At 40.5% G+C, this 21855-nt stretch overlaps 1 pseudogene; it reads left to right on the forward strand.

The window, feature by feature from the left end:
* The first annotated feature begins 16871 nt into the window (after positions 1-16871).
* LOC120104715 lies at positions 16872-18449 on the forward strand (annotated as a pseudogene).
* The last annotated feature ends 3406 nt before the right edge of the window (positions 18450-21855 follow it).

The raw sequence follows: 21855 nt of genomic DNA on the forward strand, positions 1-21855 counted from the left end.
TTTATCATTGTCATATTTGTTTATTTAGAGCTTTCCAATTGTTTGTAAAACTCTTTTAACATTGTGCTTGTTCCAGTCAAGGGACTTGGAACAAGGGAAAGGCGTCCCAAGCCTAGGTTAAATTGGGGGTTTTAGGGTTTGTGTGAGCCCGGTGTAAAATAACGAGTTAGGTAGTGAACTCGCAAAACTACCGTACTGTAATCGTGGATTATAATGAAAATTCCCAAAGGTGCTTTGGGGAGTGGATGTAGGAGCAGTGGAGGCTCCGAACCACTATAAAAAGCCTGTGTTTGCGATTGGTTGTCTTCATAGCTTTATTCTTGCTTTAGCTCTTATATTTGTGTGTTTTACTTTTAAATAGTCAAAAAGTTTTTAAAACACCCAATTCACCCCCCTCTTGGGTGACCATCTCTGGGCAACAAGTGGTATCAGAGCGGAGTGCTCTGTGTATTTCTTGAAAGACCTAACCATCTTAGCCAAAGATCTAGATGGCAACACCCTTTAACAATGTTCCTGCCGAGGGGCAAGCAACCAATAGACCTCCACTCTTCAATGGGACAAATTATACCTATTGGAAGACTTAGAATGAGAATCTTCATTCAAGCACAAGACTATGCCTTGTGGAGGGTTATAGTCAAGGGACCACAAGAACCATCACACATGGTTAATGGCATTCGAGTTCCCAAACCTGAAGAGGATTGGGATGAGAATGAGATAGGATGGCTCAACTCAATTCTAGAGCCATGAACTCATTATTTTGTTCTTTAGATGCAAATGAGTTTAATAGAGTCTCCACATGTAGTTCCGCTAAGGAAATATGGGATAGGCTTGAAGTTACCCACGAGGGTACAAATCAAGTCAAGGAGTCCAAAGTGAACATTCTAGTTCACAAATATGAGTTGTTTAAGATGGAACCCAATGAAACCATCACATGCATGTTTACACGCTTTACCGATATAATTAATGGTCTAAAAGGTTTGGGTAAATCTTATACTAACCCGGAACTTGTGAGTAAAATTCTCAGGTCTTTGCCAAAGCATGGGAAGCAAAGGTCACGGCGATCGTAGAAGCCAAAGACCTCAACACCTTGGGGCTAGAACAACTTTTGGGCTCATTAATGACGCATGAGCTCACGATGAAGCAACATGAAGATGATTTGCCAAGAAGAAGACAATTGCACTCAAGGGCTACTTCGAGTGTGTGTGAAGAAGAAGTAGTGAGAGTAAGGAAGAAAGTGAGGAGGAGGACCTGGGTTTGATAGTTAGGAAGTTTAAAAAATTCATGAAGAAAAAGAAACCCCTTCCCTAGGAAAAAGTTTGGGAGGGAGAAATGATTGGAAAAAGGAAAAAGAAAAAGAAAGAGACCCAATCATATGCTATGATTGCAAGAGACCGGGGACACATTCGTTCCGAATGCCCTCAACAAAAGAAGTACTTTGGAAAGAAGAAGAAGAAGGCATTGAAGGTAACATGGGATGATAGTGACCACATCATCCTTCGAGGAAGAGAAGGAAGAGACCGCCAATTTATGCTTCATGGCGTTCGAAGACGACGAGGTATGTCAAAACCCAACTATAAATTTTACTTTAGAAGAATTGTATGAAGCTTTTCAAGAACTTATGGGTGATTGTAGTATGTTAGGAGCAAAGAATAAAGAATTAAAAGTCTCCAATCAAAAACTGAAGAAGATATTGAGAAACCTATTAATTGAAAAAAGAGAGCATTAAAAATATTAACACTATTGACCTAGAAATCAAAAATTCAAAACTTAGCATTGAAAATGAAAAGGCAAAAACACTAATTAAGGAATAAATCTAAAAATAAAATCCCTACTCAATAATAATACCTCACTTGCACAAAATGTTGAATCTCTAAAACAGGATAAGGAAGAACTAGTTAAAGAAAATTTGAATCTTAAGAACGAGGGTACATAAGTACAAACCAATTGTTGAAAAATTTACACAAAGCTCTGAAAAACTAAATCTTATTCTTTCAAATCAAAGAGTTGTTTTCAATAAAGCCGGATTAGGATATAAAACTAACAAACAACAAAAGTATCTAAAGAATTTCCTCATAAAAGCACAAGAAATACACAGAGCAACCAATAGACCTCCACCCTTTAACAAAATACCCTTGGCTCAGATACCCACAAACTGTTGTCGAAAGAATTTATTTTATTGTTTTATAAAATCTAATTACAAATGCATAAGTGCCAATAATTTCAAAAGCACACAAAGTTTTAATTACTAAGTCAACCCAAATCCTAGGTCAGTATGCAACTTAAGTTGAAATCATTAAGTTTCCGTTAGAGAGTTGTAAGATTTATTTATACTTGGGTGCTTGGTGATATCTGGACCGTACACAAGCTAAGGCTTTAGATCCTCCAAAATACTGCTAAAGCTAGTAGTTTCCAAGAATTGATCAGATAAGACCTAATCACTGATTCAAAAATCCTATCTTATTTCGAGAATTGTGGATGTTTACTTCAATACCTCATGGGCTTTATCTGTAATATTCCAGTTTACTCGAATTTTTACAACGACGGCTTTCACACTATCGTCTTTTTCAAGATCAATATTATTTTCTCTTTCGTTGTTTTTTTTGTATTTATAAATAATTATGCACTTTTACTCTTGTAATGATTCCTCCGTATAGCGAGCATTTAGTCAACACTCCCACACCAGATGGCATAAGGTGTTAGGCATCAAGACTCCCCTACGGACCTATGCTCGGGTTCCTCATACAAGCCCGCTGACTTTTGACAATAGGTAGCCCTTTCCGATGTACCTAACTAAATTCACTTTTTTTTAAATAAATATGGGATAATAGTGAATTAGATAGGAATGATTCATCAAGACTCAAGGTTGCTACTAGACTTAATAACATAATGTTGAACCTAACCCTTAGAAGTGCACGTCATGTGTCTTGTGAAATTCCAAAGTAAAAATTATCTTACAACTCACTAAAAGAACTTTTAATAAAAAGAACTCAAATTGACTTACTCCTGACTAGTTATTGGGCTTTTTTAGAGTTTATATACTTTGTATGTTTATCATTTCAGCACTAAAGCATAGAAATTAGTTTTTTTTTAAAAATATTCGAAAAATTTATTCACAAATCAAAAATTTGAAAAATTTCTTCAAAAATTCCAATCCTATACCCCCCAACCTAGATTAGACATTGTCCTCAATATTTTTTTAATATTTTTTTTTATTATTTTTTTTGTTATTATTTTTTTATTTAATTTTTTTGAATATTATTTTTATTTTTATTTTTTTATATTTTATTTTTTTTATATGATGCAGATAGAGGATAGAAGCATTTTACTGTAATTGCATCAGTAATATGAGGGATCCTGTTAAGAAATAAAAAAAAAATGCGACAAGAAAATATATAAAAATAACCTACAAGAATTGGGTTGCCTTCCAACAAGTGCTAAGTTTAACGTCTTCAGCCAGATGCAGCGCATCCTTATCAAATCATACCGGGTTCATGCCGAGTTCTCCAAGGAAGAAAATTTGTGGAAAACTGATTGTCGGGCAAGAAGTTGACTGCTTCTATGGCCTTGTCTATATCAAAGTCAAAATGGGCCAAGCATGTTTTCAGAGGATCATCTGCCAAAATATAGGGAAGTGCTTCTTCTACAAGATCATCCATTTTGTCTATTAGGAGCCCTCAACTTTTCTTGCGGGTTGGTCGGTCGTATTGAACACATTTAATTTTACCTTCATGTTTCCAAATGATATGTTCATTACCCCCATCCTACAATTGATGCACGCATGGCTGTTGCTAAAAAAGGGCGCCCAAAGATCACGGGATTTGTTTCTTAGGATTAGACTCATGTTCCATATCAAGGACGATGAAATCTACTGAAAAATAGAATTTGTCTATCTTGACAAAAACATCTTCAATTATCCCACGTGGTGTTTTTACAGATCGATCAGCCAATTGAAGGAATACCGAGGTTGGTTTTAACTCACCTAACCCAAGTTTCTCATAAACTGAGTAAGGTAAAAGGTTGACACTTGCTCCTAGATCTAAGAGTGCTCGATCAATGAAATTATTTTCTAAGACACAGGAGATGGTGGGAGCACCAGGATCTTTGAATTTCGGAGGGGTGTTGTGTTGGAGAATAGAACTCACTTGCTCAGTTAGGAAGACCTTTTTAGGCACATGTGTCCTAGATTTTCGTTTTTGGGTACAAAGATCTTTGAGAAATTTGGCATAGGAGGGAACTTGTCTAATAGCATCAAGAAGCGGGAGGTTGATTTTGACTTGTTTGAAACCTCCATCATCTCCTCTAGTGAAGTTCCCTTTTTGCCAAAGGGAGAGGGTAAATTAAGAGCTTCAGGAAAGGGAGCCTTTGGGATGTGAGTTTTGGCAGAAGGTGGACTAGCTGAAGAAGAAGAAGAAGGTTTTAGATTTTCATTTGACTTATTTCTATCCTCTTCTTCACCTTCTTATTGCTATCCTCCCCAATCTTATTGTCTACTACACGTCCACTCCTTAGGATAGTCAATGCATTGGCTTGTTCATGATGAATTGTATTTAGTTGATTTTCTTGAGCTATGTATTGTCCCCTAGGATTACTCACTGGTTGGCTTGGAAGCTTTCCTTCCTCTCGCTTGTTCGGTGCATTAGCTAGTTGCCCCATTTGGGATTCTAGCTTGGCGATAGATTGCGTGTGAGAGTGCACCAATTGTGTAATGGTTTCCAAACCTTGAAGGGAGGTCAACACTTTCTCCTCAAAGGCTGTGTTTCTATAGGGTGGAGGAGGAGTGTGTTGTAAATTGAGTCGAAGGACGGTAGGGATAAATATTTTATGGAGTTTGAAAATTCTGAAGATTTTGAAAATTGTGGAAGTAAGGTTGGGCAGTATTCGATGCTTGCTGCTTCCAAGAAAAGTTTGGATGATTCCGCCATCCCGGGTTATATGTAGTAGAATATGGATCATTACCGGGTCGGGATTGCGTTTGGGCAGCATTTACTTGTTCTTGCACAAATTCAGGAAATTGTGCTGCGAAGGGCACTCAAAACAGTATGAGACGGACTAGAACAGAGAGCACACACTTGTGCTTGGGGAAAGTTTGGAAGCTGTTCTTTAGACATTAGCTGGTCCAACTTGCGGGATAGTGCATCTACTTTGTCAGATAGACCTATGGACTGGCTAACTTCATATATGGTTCCTTTTCTTTGAGAACTCGGGGGTGCTTGACGAGCAGAGGAGGCATGGTGGAGAGAATTTTCATTAAGATTTTCAAACATCTGCCAGGCCTCATGCTCACTCTTAAGCATGAAAGTTCCCTCACACGAAGCATCAACCATCTGACGGTTTCGTTTAGATAACCCGTCATAAAGCATTGCACTAATTGCCACTTGGGTATTTGATGATGCGGGCATTTTCGGATTAGGGTCCCGAAATCTCTCCCAGGTTTCATGAAATTCTTCTCCCTTCAGTTTGGGAGAAGGTTGTGATGGCACGTCTAAACTGGTTCGTTCTTCCTATAGAAAAGTATTTTTTAAGGAATTCTTGTTGCATTTGATCCCAGGAACGAATCGAATCGGCTTCTAAAGAATTCAGCCATTGCTTGGCTCTATCTTTAAGGGAGAAGGGGAATAATCTAAATTTTAGAGCATCATCAGTGAAGTTCTGAATCTTGACAGTGGTGCAGATTTCAAGGAATTCATCTAAGTGTTTATATGGGGTCTTCGTTGGTGAGCCCATAAAAAGATGGGAGCATTTGGATCACACTAGACTTTATTTCATATTGTACAGCTACTTCAGGTAATCGAATGCAAGATGGAGAAGTGTAAATGGTGGGAGTAAAGTACTCCTTCAAGAGTTTGGGTTGTTTTTCAGCCATCTCGACAAGTGGAGCAGATTCTATGGTTCTATAGGTGCGGATTTCAGCTCGAAGGGTCCTAATAGAACGCTCTATCTCAGAATCAAAAGGTACTAATTCAGGAGATCTGGAACGACGCCCTAGCATACACTAATACTCTTCTAATCAGTCAAGTGCGGTCAAGCATGTATTAAAAGTAAAACACATCAATTCCTTATGTTTACCCTAAAATCACTAGACAGCTCCTAACTGGTTTAAAGAGGGCACCTAAGCCTCCAATCTGATCTAATGAACTAAGTTGACCAGGTAAGCTTCCAGGTAAGTGGGGGTCACGATGCGTTGCAAAGGTCCCACTTAAAAATCATTTGCCTCGAACAGATGAACTGTCTCCCTTGGGATAAAGTTTGCCTAGACATCAACTGAGCCACAGAGCGAAATTGGTGCATCTTTCGGTGATCTTCGTCCTATTTTAATTGCATTTTTTTATTAAATTCCTTAGTTTGATCGTCCCAAATTTCTTCTTCGATTCCTGATCAAATAATACCAAAAGAAAAATCAAAATTAGTAAGAGAGAGAAAGGAGATACGGAAAGTAACAAAAATAGAAAATATTTTTATTTTATTTTAGATATATATATTATTATTATTATATATATTTTTTTGAAAAAAAAATTTATGAAAAGAAAAACAACTATGCTAGCAATCCCCGGCAACGGTGCCAAAAATTGATAGTCAATTTTAAAGACCATGCAATAGCACGTGTCTGGTAGGATAGTGATTACGGGTATCGATCCACAGGGATTGAGGTACAGTTATTTTTTAAAAAATAAAAATATTTAAAAGGAAGAGTTTGTGAAAAAAATCAAACTAAGGAATTTAATAAAAAAATGCAATTAAAATGATATCAGTTTGGGGGAACCTAGGGCAAGGAATTCACCATTAACATCGGAACAAGGGTTATTTGTATTTAATTTATTCTTGGATTAACATGCAAATTGGCTACAAGCCTAATAAGCATTCGAATAAAATTTCACAAAAGTAATTTAGGCATAATCCATCTTTAGTTAGCATGAAATGTCTATCCTAATCTAAGGTGGCAGCACATCGCATCTTCCTTAAGCATGAACTATCTTATTTTTACTTCAATGATCATGAAGAACAGTTGTATAAACTTCATATTTAAAATCACAGAAATTAAATATGCGATGAAATAAAATATTCATTAAAATAAAATAAGGTTTATATAACTCCAAGAATATAAAATTAAAATATAAAACCCTTGGCCCTTTGTTAGGGCTGCATCCAGCCTTAGTGAGGAGATCAGCCTTCCATGGAGTCGTGGGCGACAGCAGCAGCGATGTAGAAGGCCTTCATCACAACTGGGTTCTCCCTCTTTTCTCCCATCGGCTTCCTCTCCCTCTTGAACTTCATTATTTTTTTCTTTGGGAAATCATTCCCAAAATACCCAAAGTCTCCTCTCCCTCTTATTTTTGTGGGAACTTGGTCTGGGAACCCAAGCTTCTCCAGCCAAGAGATGCTCCACCAGGAAGGGAAGTCCTCCTCCTTTTATAAGCTCGGCATCCTCTCTCTCTCTTCCTCTGTGCTGATTCGAATGGGATGATGAACTCGTGGAGGCTTTATCTCTTCCGCGGATGATGATAAACTTTGTTCATAGGGGATCCGGAGGTTGATTTGAGCTGCACTTATCCGTGGGTGATGGAAGGAATCGGCGCTTCTTCACTGCGAAGAGGATCTTGGATGCGTGCGGAGGATTGAACTCGGTCATATCCCGGAATGAACGCAACTGCAGCTGGATTGGAGCTTATCCCGTGGGTGGTTGAAGGTTATCGCGAACGGGAGGAAGAGCTCACGGGATGAAGATGAACATGAGATGCTCATCCGGCTGGGATGCGGCTGGGAGTTGCTTTGGGATAGGGATGGTTAAGAACGGTTTGAATGTGAAACAGGGGAGAGAACTCATCCATGGATGGAGTTGAACCTGGAATGGATGTGCACGACTGAGAGGATGATGATGCTGGGTTTGTGGATAAAGATCACAACAGCAAGATCTAGGAATAAAGTTGATGAAGTTGGTGTTCACGGCTGAGAGGAACATTGCTATTGCTGATGTTTCGAAATAGGGGAGGATGCGGTTGAATCTTGGGATCAGTGGATATGGCTGTTGCGAATGGATGTAGCTGGGATCAAACGTGGATGTTTGGGATGAACTTGGATGAAGATGGATCACAACAAAATGTAAGCTAGATTCATGGGATGCTGGAAAGAAATCTGGGAGTTCGGAAGGCTCATCCTCGCTGTGATCTAGCGGAAGAAGTTGGGATCTGGTTCTATGCCGTGAAGCTTGGGACCAATCCGAACGGGATGATGTTCCCGGTTGGGAGAAACTCGTGGATAAGAGCTGGACGCAGGGGAATATGCGTGAGCTTCGTCCGTGGAGCAGGATGGCCGAGAGTTGATCCGGAAGGGGCCTTGAATCACGGATGGTTGTTTCCTTTGTTTCGGAACAGGGGAAGAGGATGCAAGGGATTCGCTAGGAGGAATAGAGGTGAAGATACGGGAGGATGAGGATGAATACGGTTGCTGGGTTCATGCGGACGGAAGGGAAGATGAGCTGGGACATTTGTGGGAAGAGGGAACGGTTGGAAGATGATGATCCATGGGAGATTGGCTCTGTTTTGAATCTAAAATAGGGGAGGAAAGGATGAGAGCTGGAGTTGGTTGGGAGATGGGATAAAGATGCTTTGGATATAGCTGGGAGTGGTTCCGAAATAGGGGAAGAGATGGCTTTGTTCGTGGACATGGAAGGAATCCGAAGGAGGTTGGCTTGATTCGATGGGATCTGGGATGCAGGGGATGCGGATTTGAACGGGATGAAGCTGGGAGATACGTGGGGTGCTGGATCGCGTTCACGGATTGGGGAAGGGTGATATGAAGTTGGGATTAGAGTTGGGCAATGGGCCCGGGGATTGGGGAAGGGTGATATGAAGTTGGGATTAGAGTTGGGCAATGGGCCGTGCCGGGCCGGCCCGGCCCAGGCCCATCGGGCCTAAGGACTAAACGGGCCGTGCCTGACACGGCCCGCTTATGAAGCTGGCCGTGCCTGGCACGGCCCGTCCAGCACGGAACACCAGCCCGGCCCGGCCCCAGGCCCCTCTATTGGTGGGCCGGGCCGGGCACGGCACGCCACGGGCGATAACGGGCCGTGCCAGGCACGGCCCGCAACGGCTTCAAACGGGCCGTGCCTGGCACGGCCCGTAACGGCTCCAGACGGGCCGTGCCAGACACGGCCCGTCTGGAGAGGGGGGAGGAAAATAGCCGTTTTCAACGGCTATTTTCGTGAAAATAACCCTTTTACCCCTCCCAACAGTCCAATAACAGCTGAATTGAGGGGTATTTTGGGAAAAAAATTTTGGGCTTCTATAAATAGCCCATTCCTCCCTCATTCTCACCACACCAAACCTCTCATTCTTTCCTTCTCTACTGCTATTATTTCTCTCTTCTAAAGTGCTCTTTTAGCAATTTAATTTTTAGTTTGTTCAAGTGCTACACAAGAGGAGGTTCCTGTTGAGAAGAGAAGGTCGCTTCTGTTGAGAGCACAAGAGGAAGCTCGGAATCTCGGCTCTGCCTCTGCCCTCCGACCCTCTACTCAATTCCTCCTTGCGGTTAGTTTTTATTTTTTGAATTAATCATAGATATGTCATCTTTTGAGGAAAGTCAGTTTGGCATTCCTCCTGTTTCTGAGGGAGAAGAAACTAATCCCCAACCCTATGTTCCTAGTTCCTCTAGAACTGGTGAACCGAGTGAAGGTCAAACCTCTTCTCGTAAGAGGACTAGTGCTGTATGGAATGAATTTGATAGAGTTATGGTTGAGGGAGTCTGGAAAGCTAAATGTAAAAAATGTGCCAAACTTTATAGTTGTAGTAGTAGTGGGGGAACAGGGCATTTAAAAAGACATCAAGAGAGTCATAGGATGCATGATTCTCATGCTCAAACTCAAAGTACCCTTAATATACAAGGGGGATTACTTGTAGGTAATTTTGCATATAATCATGAAAATCAAAGAAAAGCACTTGTAAAATGGATAGTTAAGAATGAATTACCTTTTAGTTTATGTGAATCTTTTAATTTTGAAGAATATGTTCAATTAAACCTACAACCTGCTTACAAAAGAACTAGTAGGCGTACATTTAGAAGAGTAGCTATGACCAACTTTTTAGCAATGAAACAAAATTTAATTGAAACACTTTCTACTTTAAATGTAAAAATTTCATTAACTTCTGATATTTGGTCGGCATCTGTAGGTAGTAATTGTTTTATTGCCATTACTGCTCATTATATTGATAATGATTGGCAATTAAATAAACGTATTCTTGCTTTTCGTACTTTTGATTTTCCACATTCTGGCCAACAAATTTCAAATATAATTTATCAAACTGCATGTTCATATAATATTAATGATAAAATTATGTCTATTACTTTTGATAATGCATCTAATAATAATTCTGCTGTTGCATTATTAAAAGACTCATTGCATCCCATATTAGATGGAAATTTACTGCATATTAGATGTGCATGTCATATCTTAAATCTTTCTGTTCAAGCTGGCATGGGCATGATTCAAGATGTGATTTCAAAAATTAGAAATGCAGTTTCTTTTATTCATGCTTCAAGATCAAGACTTCAAGAATTTAAGGAATTATGCGTAAATCATGGTAAACGTTTTAAAAAATTTAAACTTGATGTAATTACTCGTTGGAACTCCACATATAGCATGATACATGATGCATACCCATATAAGAACTTATTAAGTGCATATATTAATGATCGTGGATTAGGCTTTACATTGTCTGAAACTGATTGGAATAAAGGAAAAATTTTGGAAGATTTTTTGCTTAGTTTTTATAATGCTACCAATATTCTTTCTGGTATTTATTACCCTACTTCATGTTCATTTTTACAACAAGCATATATAATTAGTCAAAAATTTGCAGAACATAGATATGATGATGTTTTAATGCCTATTATTGACCTAATGGAATCTAAATGGAATGAGTATTGGGACAAGATATGTCCTATGCATAACTTAGCTGCTGTATTTGATCCTAGAGTTAAATTAAATGGCGTGCTAATTTTACTTGATGCATACTCTGAAAATATGAATCAAGATTCTGAATCTGCTAAAAATGAGGTAAAACAACTTCTTTATGATATTTATGCTATATATGATGAAAAAATTCGTGGATCTAGAACACAAATACAAACCTCTATTTCTCCTTCTAGTAGTTATCGTTCGTCATCTATTTTTCATTCATTGCACAGAGAAGACACACACATGCTTCAAGTTCCTCTTCATCTTCTTCATCTTTAAGTAGTGAACTAGAATTTTATTTACGAAATGATCTTCAGTCTGCATATGATGAAAATCAAATAGAGAATCTAGATGTATTATCTTGGTGGAAGAGTGTTAGAAATCAATATCCTGTTATGTCTGCAATTGCACGCGATATTTTAGCTGTGCCGATGTCCACGGTAGCATCGGAATCCGCTTTTAGTGCAGGTCGGCGTGTTCTTGACGAAAAGAGAAGTAGGATGACGGTCGAAACGGTGGAGATGCTTCTCTGCTTCAAGGATTGGCTGGATGTTGAGGCAAGACTTCAAGATAAAGGTGGACATAATACAACATCCTCTGATGATGATGATATAAACACTACTGAAGACTGAAGACTGAAGACTGAAGAGTGAAGACTGAAGAGTGAATACTGATTCACTGAATCACTGATGATTAGTAAGATTTCTTAATTTTTTATAATTGTACATTTTTATTGTATTCTGGAGGTCAGACCAAGGTCCAAACCTCGGCCCTTTCTTATTGTATTCTGGAGGTCAGACCAAGGTCCAAACCTCCCTTCATGTACCATTTTGATTTAAATTAATAAACTGGTAGGGGTCTATGCCAAACCCCCCACCATTAAGGTGGCTTTATATTCATAAATCCTTAGTGTTCAATATTTATTAATTTATTAAAAAAATTTATGAAGCATTAATTTTTATCGGGCCGAGCCGGGCCCAGGCCCGGACCGTGCCAGGCCCGCGTGCCAGCCCGGCCCAGGCCCTTATGGGCCGTGCCGTGCTGGCCCGCGGGCCGTGCCGTGCTTGGCCCGCGGGCCTAGACCGGGCCGTGCCGGCCCAGGCCCGAAGCGGGCCGTGCCAGGCACGGCCCACGGGCCAGTACCCTGTGACCCAGCACGGCCCTATCAAATGGGCCGTGCCAGGCACGGCACGGCACTGTAGCTGGCGGGCCGTGCCAGGCACGGCCCGCTTCGTGCCGTGCCGTGGGCGGCCCGGCCCAGTGCCCATCTCTAGTTGGGATGAAGTTTGGTAACGAACATGATCCGGAGGGAGGCTGGGACGGGCTCTGGATTTGGTTTGGAAGGAGGTTACGGCTGTGATGTGGAGCATTGGTTGTGGGAAGGAAGCAGGGGAGGCTTGTCCGTGGAGTTAGTCTGAGCGGGATGTGAGGAAGAACACTCGAGATGAGCATGGGACGTTGGGATATATGATCCGGAAATTTGGGGATAATCGTCGTTGGCTGGATGTGGCTGAGATGCTGGAATTAATCCCGAAACAGGGGAATGTTGGTTGGATGTGTAAGATAACATGAAGTTGGCTGTAGATGCTGGATAAGAAAACGAACTGGGATGCATGGGTTGTATCACGGAGAAGTGGAAATGCTGGATCATGATTGGATGCATGTTTGTTTGCAAAGTAATCCCGCCATCCAGGCGTTCATGATTCTTCTTACTTTTGAAATCCCATGTACTTTGGCATGTGTCATTCGAGATGGCTGCCCCGTGTGCTCTAGCGTGATCAGGCTTCATGGTTATGTGTCAGATGATGGGTTTGACCCGACCTGCATACGTTGAATTCGACCCAAAATAATTAAATCAAACTCGAATTACCAAATAATTTATTAAAATGCAATGATGAAGGTAACACATTTTTTTTAGTTGAATTTACAAAATATGTGAATTAAAATAATGATAAGTGCTATGAATAAGATATTAATTCATGCGTTATTTAGCACTTATCAGCCCACAGAATCCACAGTAGCCATGGTTGTTGGGGTTTATCTGCTTAACGGAAGGGGCTAAGAAGAAGCAGAGGATCACGATCACGATCCTATCGCAATCCTCTCTTTCATTTGTTCTCCTCATTGATGTTTATTGGGCCTGCCAACTTCAGCCCAAAATAGCCCATTCTGGGCCGAATTTTACATTCCCCCCCCCCTCCTAAAAAAAATAATCCTCAAAATTTGAGGAAAAAATCTAGACCTTTTAAACTTAAAGGTGCATAGACCAAAACTCGGCATCTCTAAGCCAACGTTAGAGTTTTGCCACTTAAGTAATACACAATCCAAGATCTTGTCTTTTCTCGATCAAAATTAGTGCCATAATTGTCACGCCCTGAGCTCGACGTGCGATAGACTCCACATGCCTGTAGGGCAGACCGTACAGGCATGCAAGACAATGGATCATATCAAAGCAATGACAAATCCTTAAAATTTATTTAAGCATTAATTTATTTAAATAGTTCTTACAATAGTTTCAAAATAACATATGCTAACATAAATCAAATAATCTAACTAGTCTAACTAAAATGCCAATAACCAAAGAATCTTCATGAATCTAGCGTACACCCTAATCCCATGCGATCATGCCTCTGGATCTGAAAAATAGAGAAATATGATAATGAGCTACACTAGCCTAGTAAGCAATATAAGACCCCAGAGTGGGGTCAAAGCATGTCAGATATTTAATTAAAATACAAAATAATAACTAAATAATAAATCATAAATAACCATATTTTTTTTGAAATTTATTAAATATTTTCATAAAAAAAACTGATACTAGGATCCCAACATCAATAAGCTATTGCCACATAACCCAGTGGCTTGGGTCGCACAAAGTGTCAAACACCACTATTATTAATCACCGATGGTACGATGTCCAAATAGAACTATTCTAATCACTGGTGGTGTGGTGTTGAAATCGATTCCTCATAGATTACAAGTCGACAGAGCCAACGAGTAATCTCCATTAGCGAAGCCAGATCATATCTATGTTGAGAATACATACATACAAAATAGATAACTTGCCTAGTCAAATTTTTCAGATTTCATAACACATACATAATTTTAAACTGATTATTAATATGTGTGACCCATTTTACTAAGTATAAAACAAAATATCGAAATTTAATGAACTAATTATTAATTTTACCAAAAATTTGAAAATACACTTTGAAGCATTAAGTTACTTATCTCTTCTCTCTTAAATCTCACTTCAAACAAATAGATCAGGTGCACCTGTTTAATATCATTAAAATATAATTAATTTTTAACATAATTTTAGAAGTCAAAAATTAAACACTATGGACTCATGTTCCCAAATTAGGTTGGTCGGGTGACAGTGCTCGACTGTTTAGGTTGGTCCAAGCCAGGAGGATTCAATGAGTTAGATAAAGATCAAAAGTGGTCAAATCTAGCTAGGGCCTGAAGTAATGGCCGGTCTACCGCCCAGTACCAGGGCGGTTCAAGACTATAAACTGAGTTAACTTAGATCCGAGCAACAAGAAGAATAGGGCTTACACTAGGATCTCCAAGCATGTCTAGAGAGAGAAAAAGAAGGAGAGAGAATCTTAGCTCGAGTTTGGGTTTGGTTTGATCCTGATCTTGAGCTCGGTCCGAGTGGTTTGGGTTGACCCTAAGGAAAATTCTAAGCCCAATTAAATAAAAGGAGTCAGAGGCTAGGTTTTTTTCTTTTTTTTGTGCCTTAAATGAACTGGCTCGACCCACATGGACAACTAGAGCCCAACAAGGTGAACAGGGCTGGAACTCGGCCCATAATGGGTATGGCCCAATAAGGCCCAAATTTGGCCCACAAACACTACTAGAAAACATGCGTATAGTGACGAAAAATTAGTGACGACCCATTATTAGTTACTATTTATGACGGATTAGTGACAGACAGAAATTTGGTTACCGTGGCGTAAACTTAGTGACAGATTAGTAACCGACCGATCACAAAATACACAGGTAGGGTGAGCGCCAAAACTTAGTGACCACCGTAGTGACGGGATATCTGTCACAAAACTGGTAACCGAAATTGCAACGAGACAGTGACAAATTCACCCATCACAAAAATCGTAACCCAAATGTTTATAAATTTTTAAAAGATTATTTTTGATAGTGACGGATTATTGACAAAAATTTCCGTCACCAAATTTAATTTCTAATTCCAAAAATATTAAAAATAATATTTTTGAGTAATTATAAATAAAAAAGATAAAAAGATAAAAGGAGGAAATCTAAAATGAACTAAGTGTGCCACGCTTAATTTCTAATTCCCCCCCGACTCGCCTGCCCGCCTGGCGCCAACACCAAAATTCTAATCCTCCTAAACCCTAGCCCCTGCAGCCGCCCCTCAACCCCCCCACACCACACCCACACCCCCCCCCCCCCGGCGATCCCTAACCCCTCCTCCTCCCCCCCAACCCAAATCCAACAAATCCCTAACCGGAAGGCCGTCCACGGCAGGGATGACCGTCCGCGGCAGGGATGACCGTCCGGATTTCCTAACCCCATCTCCTCCTCCCTATGCCGACGAGAGCTACCTGATCTCCTTCGAGTCTCCTCAAATACGGATTCCCTCTTCGAGAGCTCACGTCCGAGGCCAACATCGCGGGATTTCGTTCTGTATCTCTCGTGAAATGCTCGAGATCAGGGCGGTCTTTCTAATAAGATCTCTTCGCCTCGGATTTTTGATGAAATGCTTGTAATATTGCTTGAGGTACCCATGCTTGTCCCTTTGTTACTATTTTTATATTTTTTTTCTAGGTGATTTTGGTGTCTGGTTCATATAAAATGGTGGAACATAAGCTTAATTTATTGGGTTTTTTTTCTTGTGATGCGATTTGTGGATATACAGCAGAGATTTGGATGATTCTGTGGTTTTTGATGTAATGGGGTAATTTTTTGGTTGAAGAAAAAGGTCTCCGCCGCTTCCAGGAGGCTGCAATTTGTGGATATACAGCAGAGATTTTTGTTTAGCGCTATAGTTCATATTCTTTTTTGGTTGAGACGGCCTCCGCCGCTCCCAGGAGGCTGAGGGATCGAGCTCCGGCTCGTCTTCATTTTCGTCTGCGAAACATTTCTCTAAGAAAATTTCATAGTGCATTTCCCTATCTGACTATTTATCCAATAGAGGAAGTGCTTGTAATCATATTGAACCTTTACGTATTTAGTATCCTTTCTACTACAAAATTTCATTTCTCTGTCGTAAATGAGCTTGAAAATTTGCATGGATGATCAGCTCAATTAGTCATCTAGATCAGGTAGAGCTGGAACATGCCTTGAAAATTTTCCCCCTTCTTTCCATGAGAAGCACCTAATGGAGCATGTTATTGCAGGTCCCTTTGGACCGGGCTATTTGAGGATGAGAGTGGATCCTCAGTTGACTGTTACATCAAATTGGACTATCAATGTTTCAGATGTGAGAGATTTTTTTTTTTTTAACAATCTAATTTACTGATGTTAGTGAAAATAGTGCATAATGTCTTAGCTAACTGCTGCTAGATAGTCCATGTAGATCCATCTCTTGTTCCTCAACAAAGCATGGTTATTCAAATTGGCGCCAACGAGTAGGATCTTTTAGTAAGAAGGATATTGTGTCCTTTTTTACTGAAATTTGTATTTGATCTAACATTATATCTATCAGTTCCCTATGACTTCCTGTCACTGTTTTAATTATTTTCCCCAAGAAAGCTCATTTTCAATAGTTTTTAATTTACCTTTTTGTGTCGCTGACACATATAATTCGCCTTTGATAGGATTCCTATGGCATAACCATTCATGGCATGTGCACTTCAATGTGTGCTAAATTAATTGGTTGTGAGATAAATCAAATTGGTTGTGAGATAAATCAATTGCGTGGTGGATAACTGCAGCGTTCATGAAATATTGTCCTTGTCTCCTGTTGCAGGTAAGAACAGTGAAAGTCAGCAACATTTCCCTGGCTGTATCAGAAAGGGACATCAAGGAATTCTTTTCCTTCTCAGGGGACATTCAATATATTGAATTGCGGAGGTCATTGTCCTTCTAATTATGTCTTATGCATTTCTCTTGTGGGAAATCATTATCAAAATCATGTTGTTTTCACTTCGGCAGCGAATCTGAAAGGTCTCAGATTGCTTATGTCACTTTCAAGGAGTCACAGGGAGCAGACACAGCAATGCTTCTCTGAGTGAGTTAAATTTTAATAATGCAAATTACTCGCTAACATGTTCCAATCTCAGGAAAAGAAATTTTACAAATAACCTTCATGTCCTTCATGTTTTTCTAATATACAATCTGGAAGATTTTGGGTGCACCATTTCAGTTCTTTATGGATGCAGGGAGCAACTATAGCTGATCTTTGTGTCAGCATTACGCCAGTTGAGGATTACCAGCTTCCTCCTGAAGCTTACAAAGAGATACAGGTAAATCTGACCTGATATTTTGCAGATTATGCTCTCAGATTTCTGCATGACATGAAAGCCATATTGTGACTTTTTGCTTTTAATTTTGTATACGTGGTGGTTTTCTCCTTCAAAAAAGAATAAATGAAAAAACAAAGCCGTGTGGGCCATGTTCATTAGCGTTTCATCATTCGAGTGTTACTTTATAATTGTACCAGTAGGTTGTGGTGATAATTTTCAAAAACAAAAGTTCTGAACTGGTGGACCAAAATTTTTTCCGTGTCTTTCATTTTTGGGATTATAGGTCTTGCTCGCATGTTATGTTTCAACAAGAAGGAACATGTCAGAGATAACGACCTTTTATATATTACTGTCTTAGGGATTGGGAACCATTTAGTGACATTATCAGGCTTGTAATTGTTGGTTCTTTTGTTTTGTTTTGTTTTTCCAGTTCTAGTTTTGTAATTTCAACCTACTTATATTAATTCTTTTTTTTTTCTGGTGCTGCAGAAGGAAGGGAAGCTCTCGTCTCGTCAACTGAGTCTGCAGTGAGGAAGGCAGAGGATGTGGTGAGCAGCATGCTGGCCAAGGGTTTTGTCCTGAGCAAGGATGCCCTCAAGAGAGCTAGGTCCTTTGACGAACGGCACCATTTTATGTCCGGCGCCTCAGCCATGGCTTTAGTCCCCTGGAGGATCTCACTGGAATTATTGGGCAATCATCATCCTCTTCTACCTCTACAAGTCAAGCTCCAGAGCTGTACATGCATGAAGACCTTCTAGGTATTCTTGAGGACTAAAAGAAAAAATGCAAGAGGAGGTTCTTCAAAAGATGAGAGAAGAGATTGGCTTTGGACCAAGGCATGCAGATCGGAGGGGTAATGGTGATTCTGGTTCTGCTGATCATGCTTCATTATAATTGCTTTTTCCTTAGATGATAGGTCTTTGCATTCCTAGGAGGAATGAAATCTCTGTTATGACATACTTTTTGTACTTTGATTTTGATGGATTTAGGACATGTTGATGCCTATTTTGAATGACATGTTAAAAAACTTTTGCGTAATGTTGAATGCCTTTGCTATTAATGATATTATTATTATTATTATTATTATTATTATTATTATTATTATTATTATGAGCCAATCAATGTACCAAATGTACCAGATTATTGGAATGTGATCAGTGACTAAATTTGGTTACTGAATTGTTTACCAAGTATTATGACAAGCAGCCATAAACTTAGTGATAAAATTTTGGTTACTAAAAATTGATTTTGCTCAGTGAGTTATGACAAATTAGTGACGGTAACCTTGTTACTAGATCAGTGATGGAATTAATAACAAATTTAGTGACAAAATTTGTGACCATGTCTGTGACGACTAAATTTGTTACTGAAGGTTATGACAGATCAGTGACCAAATTTGTGACCGAATTCTGTGATAAAATCAGTGACCAAGTTACCTTCGTCACTAACTCAATGACTGGTTAGTGACGAGAAATACATAATTTCTTAAATATTTAATTTTTGGATTTGTAACGGTTTAGTGACGGGAGCTCCGGTCACAAATTCCGTATTAGTGACCGGAAACATGGTATAGTGACGGAAATTTCCGTCACTATATGCGTGTTTTCTGGTAGTGAAAGGGCATGGCCCAACTGGGCCCAAAATAACAGAATTGTGCCCAAATTTTGGCCCATAATGGGCATAGCCCAATAGGGCCTAAAATGACTGAATTGGGCCCAAGTTTGGCTCAAATGAGCATGGCCCAACAGGGCCCAAGATGGCTGAATTAAGCCTAAGTTTAGCCCACAATGTGTGGGTGCGTACAAAAAGCAGTCTTAGGCATATCCTTCACCCTATTTTTAATTGTGGGTACCCAGAATGAAGATCAATTTTGGAGAATACCTGAACACTATTTAACTGATCAAACATGTCATCAATTCTTGGTAGAGAATACTTATTCTTTACTGTCACTTTATTTATCTGCCGACAATCAATACATAACCTCATAGTACTATCTTTCTTCTTTACAAACAATACTGGAGCTCTCGAAGGTGAAACACTAGGTTGAATGAAACTTTTATCAAGCAGATTTTTCAACTACTCCTTTAATTCTTTCATTTCAGCTGGAGGCATTTTATAGGTGGTTTTGGAGATTAGTGTGGTATTGGAATTAAATTAATTGCAAATTCAATTTCTCTATCTGGTGGCAAGCTAGGGAGATCTTCTAGAGAGACATCAGGGTATTCATTTGCTACTAGGATATCCTCCAATCTTTGGTTTGATTGTTTGATATCAACTACTGTTTGTGATCTTCGTCATCCAAGGGGGGCAAAGTGGGATTCCGATCGGATCGGCTACCTGTTTGGGCAGCACCTCGTAGAGAGAGTCAAGTCGTTGCTTATTCCAAGGTGTGCTTGTTTGGTAGCCACAAAGTCAGAGTGGGTGACGTCTATCGCATTCTTCAGAGTAAGCAGCATCCAAAGTTGGACTGCACTTGGATCTGGAGGTTTGGTCTCCGCCCCCGGGTAGGCCTATTCCTCTAGAAAGTGGTTTTTAGCCAATTGCTGACGAGAGCAGTATTGTGCGAGCGGGGACTGGGCATCCAACCTCAGTGCCCTGGATGCCAGTTGGATGAGACCGTGGACCACACACTATTTCAGTGCGAGCATGCTAGGAGGGTCTGGGGCTTGTTGATATCCCGTCGGACGTTCAGAGCCATTCAAGATCCTTATTGCAGGCGCTCATATGGTTGGCTATAGCCCCTCAGACTTGGCAGGTGGCCGTTGTGGCGATTTACATTGCTAATCATATATGTTGGCTAGGAATGCCTGGATCTTTGGAGAGAGCAATCCTACACCCAGGTTCATCGTAGAGCGGGCTCAAGTTTAGGCGGCGAAGATCATCCATGTGGATCCATCGGATGGGCCCTTGATAGCTCGGGGCATATAGGGTTCTACTTCTGCTCGTGTAACGTCTCGACCGGTGTTCTTCACCTAGGTTCCCCCACCTTCGAGCTTCCTCAAGGTCAACTTCGATGGGTGCGTGCTTGATGGCGGTAGGAGGGGTGGTGTAGGCTTTGTCATCCAAGGCCTGAATTATAGGGTGGTTGTTACTAGAGGGTGCCAGATCTTTGACACCTCCGTTTCGGGAGCGGAGCTGAGGGCGGCGTGTGCTGCTTTAAGTTATGCACGGCATGTTTTGTAGGCCAGAGTAGTTTTTTTTGAAGGCGACAGCTACGGTGGTTGGCTGGATCCAGGAGATACTAGTGGTGCCGTAGGCGCGGGAGGGACTCCTCTGTCTAGTGCAGTTTGTCCGTTTGCTTTTGTCCCTTCACCGAATCACTAATCCCTACTCCCCTCCGTACCCCCCTACTTGGCTTCTCGTGCCATTTTGAAAAAATGGAGACGGTATACCATCACCGCAATGCCCTGGTGGTTAGCTTACGTGCTAGAAACCATCCGCACCGTCTCTAAAATAGAATAAAGAAAAAAGAGAGGAGACAACATTCACATGCCAGCCCAATTCTGCTTCCATGGTCCTCTGGTCCTCACCGAATACCAACCCTATTGCACCAAAAAAAAAAAGAAGTACCAACCCTAAACCCAAACCAAACCCACCTGTGTTTTTTCTATGCAAATTCCAGACAAAGAGAAGGGAAGGAGGACAGTCCGGCTTCCCTTCTTCTCTTCTCCTCTTCTTCCCAAAGTGAGAGAGAGAGAGAGGGGAGATAAATGTATGACAAAGGAGGGGAGTTCAATGGATCGCTGGACGGGGCCAACCTCCTTCGGGATGCGTCCCATCTGCTCACAAACGACCCCAAGCCCCGGCTCCGGTGGACCGCCGAGCTTCACGACCGCTTCGTCGATGCCGTCAACCAGCTCGGTGGTCCTGACAGTGAGTTTGTCATGTTGATTCTGATCCTGTCATGGCATCATTCAATTTCTCATTTCATGGTGAAGATTATCTGCTGGTTTTACTTGATGAATGTGTGGGGATGGAGACAAATGCAGCTTATTTGGTTGAAAGGTTTTTTGCTGGTTGGATCCTAGTCCTTACTCTTTTGTTTAATTCATTAAAATTGGGTGTTGGATCCATCAATCAAATAAAATAGATCGTTCCTATGAGAACGTTCGGTCGTTCTGGAACTGGAGAGTTTGAATTGATCGTATAGCTTGGTCAGTTGTAATTTATTTATTGCAGAGATGAGGCCTGTTAATCCTAGTCTAAAAAGAAAATTGTGGGGCTTTGGCTTTCTATGATCATCCTAGGGGGAAGTGTATTGGAAAATATTGAAACATGCCTGCTCATCCCTTGAAATGCACATGAATTGATTAACGCAAAACTTGCTCTTCTGACTTGGCTCATACGTATAAAACCCTCATCTATGTTTAGTTTGAGAATAGGATAAGGTGGATTAGGAATTGTTATGCCTACTAGAGTAGTTATGCCACAAGTTATTCCTATTTTTGTTTGGCTACA

Source organism: Phoenix dactylifera, unplaced genomic scaffold (genome assembly GCF_009389715.1).
Source record: "Phoenix dactylifera cultivar Barhee BC4 unplaced genomic scaffold, palm_55x_up_171113_PBpolish2nd_filt_p 000077F, whole genome shotgun sequence".
In the NCBI taxonomy this organism is placed as follows: domain Eukaryota; kingdom Viridiplantae; phylum Streptophyta; class Magnoliopsida; order Arecales; family Arecaceae; genus Phoenix; species Phoenix dactylifera.